The following is a 6,409-nucleotide window of genomic DNA, read 5'->3' on the forward strand; positions in this document are numbered from 1 at the left end:
GGGCGGGGGGATCTCGGCCTCGGGGGTGCCGGGGCAGATCTGGGGCAGCCCCCGCCTGGTCTTCCCCCGCGCCAGCCACCGGACCAGGGGTTTCCTATGGCCTGTGCAGAGGTTGTTTGTTCAAGCAAACCCATTAGGTGTTTATTAGCCTTCATTATGGAGTGCTAGAGGGTTAATTAGTTCAGGCTGTTCCTGTGGGAGGGGGTGGGGGGCAGGAGGGTGAGGGAGATCACGGGCAGCCCAATATCCACCTTGGTAGGGCAGCCCACCACTTAGCCTGGCTCTCTTTTCTTGTTTTTCCCACTTTAGCTCTTCCCTAAGCAAATCAGGAGTGTCATTATCCCATCTGCAAACTGTTTAGCACAAAAAAGGGTGCCAGGGCAGGGGGAGGCTGGGGTGTCCAGCTCCTGGGCGAAGCCCGGAGGTAGGGGAGGGGGTTGCCTGGCCCCGCAGGCACTGGGGCAGCAAGGGCCCATATCCAGCTGTGGGCTTGAGCCTGCTCCGGCTGCCGGAAGGCTCATGGGGCCCAGCTGGCCATGGCCGTGGCCACCCGACTTCTGGCAGCCTCTGAGAATGGCAAGTCCCTCTCCCGGAGGTGACACCTCAACCCGGGGCCTCCTCCGAAGGTGTCCCTCCCCTGGGGGTTTGCGGCAGAGCCTGGCCTCGCCAGCCTGGCCACAGCCCGGGAGATCTTCCAGGGAGCCGGTGCAGACGTGTCCCTGGAGCGTGTCTCTGGGGACACTGACAGCACTCTTTATCATATTATATTGTTGCAAAATTGCCACTTTTGTCCAGACCATGACATGGACACTGCTATTATATTCTGTAAAAACCAAACTCAATAAATCAATCTTGTGTTTATTCCTTCCTTGGTGAATTACGGTGCAGTTGGCAGGGCACAACAAACGATTCAATCAGCCTCAGCACCGGACAGGATGTAAGGATGTTGAACCCTTGCAGATCAGAGAGCCCACACAGGGCTCCTGCACCAACCCACTGCTTACAGCCTCTCGGCCTGGAACAAGGGGAACGAGGGGTGATGGAGAATGCTTGCCGCCCACCAGCAAGCTGCTCTGACATCTAATCACCCTTCCCTTAAAGCCTGAGTTCATCTAGCTTCTGCCTCCAGCTGACCTAAGTATATACACATTTTTGCTGTTTTACCAGAAACTTGCTCCCTCTGTAAATACTTACAGACTGTGGGAGAGGGGTAACTTGCAGCCTCACAAATCCAAATGAGCCAGCTACCCTGATACCTGCAAGTCCTTGCACCGAGAGGTGCAGCAGAATCCATTCCTCCTCCCTGGGGAAGGTTGAAATCAATCTTGGATCACCGGAGAGAACTCTAAACCCAGAACTGCTTTGCTGGGAATACAATCCCGAGTTCCTCTCCCCCGGTTACAGCAGAGGGTACTCCATCACCACCTGTGCCCTGCACCTCTCCCAGGCAGCTGCTGCTGGACACTGGTGGGGCAGCAGATTTGAAAAACTTGTCCCTGAGCTGGGGGCCAGGCAGCCCGGGCTGCCCCTGCCCTCACACATGGACACCCAAAGGGGAAGCTGTAGACCCCTCTCCAGCAACGGGGAGTCCTGCCACCCCAACCAGGGTCCTCGTACTGCTCGGTGGCCCCTCTAGCCGAGGATTAAGGGTTAAATTTCCTTGCTGCTCCACTGGCACTGAATTCATCTTGGCCATCAAAAGTCCTCTTGCAGAGGAAGGACAATGCTGCACCAGACTCTGGTGTGATGTGAATGAAGCAGCCTGGCTCAGCCAGTGTGCAAAGGGAAATTGCAAATGCTAAAAACGTAGAGTTCGTGGAAGTTTTAGAAACTCGCAGGCTGGGCCCCCAGCTCTCTCCAGCCGTGCTCAGCATATGACCAGAGAGGGATGGTGGTAGCCACACTTGCTGGATGCACCCCCTCCCAGACAATTAGAGCAGTTTCCACTTCAAGAGCAAAAGGACAAAGTTTAAATGCAAACAGAAAAACCTATCTTTAAAGTGGTGTTGTGCCGCTTCCTTTCCACACACACCCAGACACCCACACGCCCAGTCTGCCACTCCTCTGTATATTCTCTGTTTAGCCTAGCAGCCACTCTTGGGATTTATTTGCCCACAAACTCCACAGACTGACTTGGGGTGCAAGAGCAGCTCCTCTGAAAACAGATTTCTATCCCTTGTGAGGAGAAAACATTATCAGCTTTTTAGCAAAAGAGAATGAAAAACCAGCAGAAGAGCTCAATGAAGTAATCCCTGCCAGACTGAACTCTGGCAATCAGGTACAAGATAACAATGGCTATGGCCCTGCTTAATTATTTCTGCTTCACTTAATTGTGAAAAAAAACCCAGTCATTTCCACTTAAAAGACACACGGTGTAATCTTTAGGAGGGTGGTTCCCCTGTGGAGAAGCAGCTTCCACAGCGCAGTCCCTGCTGCAGCCCCACCGGGGTTCCCGGAGGGTGGGCATGAGGCATTAGCATTTTCCAATTACTGTGTGTGGAGAAGTCCCTCCGGAGGAACTCTGCCCCAAAATCAAACCATTGCTGTTCCGTGCCCGGAGAGCTGCCAGCAGGAAGGGAGACGCGCTGCAATCAGATCCGCGCACCACTGGGTCTGGGCTCAAGATGCCTTGCTCGGAGCACCCCGGTGGGGGGGTCTGGGAGTCCCAGGACCTCCCAGAAAAACTCCCTGGGCCTTGGGAGGGCTGGGCTGGACCTTGCGCGTTGTACAGTTATTACACACCCCATCTGCGAGCGCTCGGGTGTCCTGCTCCCCTGATAATTCCAGCACATTTTGGGGAGTTTAAAGGAAATGAGGCTCCCAAGAGGATGCCCACAGAAAGGCCGAACCATCTGCCCTTCTCTCCGAAGCCTGCTCCCAGCATGTGGCCAACGCGCAGTCCCCTCCTGTTCCCTCCTCCTCTAGCCAGGGCTGCCCAGGGGTTTTTCCTCCTCGAAGACGCCAGAAGCCCCGGCACATATCGCCTTGTGTTGCAACACACTTTCTGCCACTGCTGCATGGTACTTCCATACAATTCACACAAGCTGAGGTGCCATGGTCCTGCAAGCAAAAGCTGGACTCAGGTAACCTGAGATTTATCATTACTACATGTGTCAAATTTGTAACCAGTTTATATAAATCCTGCAGGAAGACAAAGCGTTTTTTGGCAGGCATAAAAAACCAGATGTCCGGGGAATCTGTCAGTTCCCTGCACATCAGGGCACGGCTGCAGTCTCTGCACAGGGGTGGCACTAGGGGGCACACAGTAAGGACAAAAACCATCTGTGTTGACAGGAAATGAAGTTAGTCCTGGTGAGTCCAAGCCTGATGTCTGGGATCTCCGTGGCCTCCACACCCAGACAGACCTATCATCTGTTGTTTTCCCACATCATCAAAATGCCTCTGACCCCTTGATCTGGCACTGCCAACGCTCCACACTAATCCTCTCTCGTCAGCCTGCAACAGCCACGCACAGTGACCCCAGCACCACAGTAGCTACCTTCCCCTGACTTTAGCAAGCCTGTGCTTTCTGGGGGTGTTAGGCTCTTACTCCTGGGATGATTTACATCAGCTTTACCTACAGCCAGAGATAAAGCCACAGACAAAAATCTGGGCTGGGTCAATCTTTTCCAAGCAGTGGCAGAGCTGAGAGGCCACCCTCACCAAAGGTCAGTATGACCAAATGATTTTCCTCACACAGCAGTGTTGAGGTCTGCAGCCCTGAGGCAGGAGAGGCTGTCCCACACCACGGGGGGAGAGACATTTCAGCTAGTCTGGGACTGGAAAGGCATCAGCATGTCTCCAGGCTGCCAGAGCACTAGTGGTAGTACCAAACATGACATGGCACAAGAAAGGCTTGCTTGAGGCGCACAAAGGAAACAAGCAGTGAATAGCAAGGGACAGAAGAGCCCTGAATATGCTGACGTTATTCTTCTTCTGACACTGGCCTGAATCAGTGCAAGGTCCTGCACCCGAGGGCTCCTGAGCCCTTTGCCCTGCTGTGTACAGGACTGCCCAGTCCTGCAAGCTGTTGGTTTACTACCTTCATAAAACAAGTACAACATTGATTTGATGTCCTTACAATCTCACTCTTAGCCATAAAAATGCAGAAAAGTATGTTCGTTAAAGGAATAAAATCGAACCCTTAGATACTGTGGCTGCTTCTAAACATGGACTGGCCTGTGGAACAACACTCAGCCACACGGAACAGGGCCAGGTTACCCCGCCAGGAGCATTTTCTGTCTCTAAGAGCAAGAATTAGAGACCACATTTTACTATCAACATCTGGAATTTCAAATGCCCTTGCAATAGATAGCATCTGGATTGAATTCTGCTTCTATTTTTTTACAGGGCCTTCTTATTTAATAAATAATAATAGTTTATTACTGCATTGTAAAATTTCATAATCCTTTTCGCAGAAAGAATGAAAAAGATTCGAAAAAAAACAGAAAGTGCTTTAAACAGGATGGTGCCAAGAACTATTGAAGACAGAGCATTTCCTCAAGAGAGCTGGGTCAACTCATTTGTGCCTTTGGGGCACTCGGCTCCATGTACATTTGCAAATGTGCCAACAAGTGCACCAGTAATTCCTAATAAAACTTTGGCTCACGCCAGCTCAGAACGGCAGCAGGCCCCGCGCCTGCTCCGCTGCAGGGCCCACGCGGGCTGGGCTGACCCCAGACGCGTCTCTTGCACACGCGCTCCAGAGGGTCTCACAGGCAAGTACTGAAACATCGGACAGCTTTTATTCTTTTCCTGATTTGTAATAATCTCAGGCCCGCATTATTAATGTTAATTAACTAAGTTAATTAGCTATTAACAGAGCTGCCATCAACAGAAGGACTTTGGGGGTAAAACGTAAGGGTGATTTAACCAGTGAGGACGTCTTTTCCCCCAGGCCTTAGAGCCCTGCTTTACCCAAACGCTTTGCTTGCTGGAGGTGTGCCCCGTCCCTTACCAGGCACAGGCACGTCTCTGTCTCGCTCCACAGCTGCAGCTCTGTGCTGTGAGGAGAGGGCAGAGCAGTGCTGCAGCTTGTGAGAGCCCTGGACACTGGAGAGGCCGTGGCTCTCCTCGTCCTTACGCGCCAGCCCCACGGCAGCTGGACACCAGGAGCTTAGGGGTGAAGCCGCAAGGATTGAGACAGGGTGCTAGCAGAGAGACCCCAGGGTCCGCAGCCTCCTCACTTCACTCAGGGTTAAGTGTTCCAGGGCTGGGAACTCGGTCGTCCCCTCACAAGAGAAAAGAGGGTTAGAGAGAAGTAATCTGTGCAAACCACAGCAAGGGCATGAAGGGCACAGCCTGTGGCCCACAGACGTCATCACAGTGACAGCAAAAGCCCTGCTCAGCGAGGGGGAACGTGGGCTTCAGCTTCTCTCTGGCACTTGGGCGAAGGAAGACACCCGTGCACGTGCCCTTCTCCCCCTACCGCTTTGGCTCCAGAGGGGCAGGACTCTTACACTCCCTAGCACTCTGCAAGTCCCACTGTGATCTGAAGCAGGACAGTTTTCAGGCCAGTTTGCCTCTGTGGAGAGCTGGACGAACGCTGGTAGAGCAGGGTCTGAGCAGCCCGCTGGGGAGCTCTGCACCCCAAGTCCTGCAGCCAGCAAGGCCAGCAGCCCCCTCCCTCCCCGCACAGAATCCTGCAGGCCCACACAGCCATGGCACACGGCTGGCAGCGTGTCCTCCCTCCCCGCACAGAATCCTGCAGGCCCACACAGCCATGGCACACGGCTGGGGTCGGGGACGCCGCCCCGGCCAGCACAGCAGCCTCGCTGCCCGAGTTCATAGGAAGCAGGTCAGGCCCTCCGGCCTGCTCTGACACTGACCCGGCAGAATGGCCCAAGCCAGCGTGTCTGCACTTGAGTTCATTCCCCCTTGGGATGCCCGGGAGCTCTTCTGTGCATCAAACTGGAAGCTTCAGCAGACTGAGAAGGAGCAGCTGCAGTAAGCAAGTAATGAAACCAAATGTCCCAAATGCTTTGCCTCCCTTTGCTCTCTGTTCACCAAGTGATGGTTTCCAATAATTGTTTAAATAAACATGTCACTGATTAGCTAACTTCTGAACCTTGGAACAGTATCTATGATTTCACAACTTCCAGATGAGTAAAAGACTCTCAGGAATGCTGAAGACAAAAAATCAGCTTCATTTGCACAAGTCACAGAATTAGGAACAACGATTACCAAGACAAGTTTCCTAATTCTGGATGATGGTGTGTCTGCAAGACTCTGCTGCCACTGGACCTCAAGCTCCTGCAGTACTTCTGTGAAGTACTTCATTAATTAACACAGACATGCACTAAACAACTTACTGACGGCTCTTGCAGAAAGACTTGCTCCTCGCGTCTCTCATGTGTGACCTCTGAAAATACTCGCTGAGGACTGTGCTGAAGCCCAGGCTCGGTAATTG

Source organism: Athene cunicularia (genome assembly GCF_003259725.1).
Source record: "Athene cunicularia isolate RWA chromosome 22 unlocalized genomic scaffold, athCun1 chr22_part1, whole genome shotgun sequence".
NCBI classification, from domain to species: domain Eukaryota; kingdom Metazoa; phylum Chordata; class Aves; order Strigiformes; family Strigidae; genus Athene; species Athene cunicularia.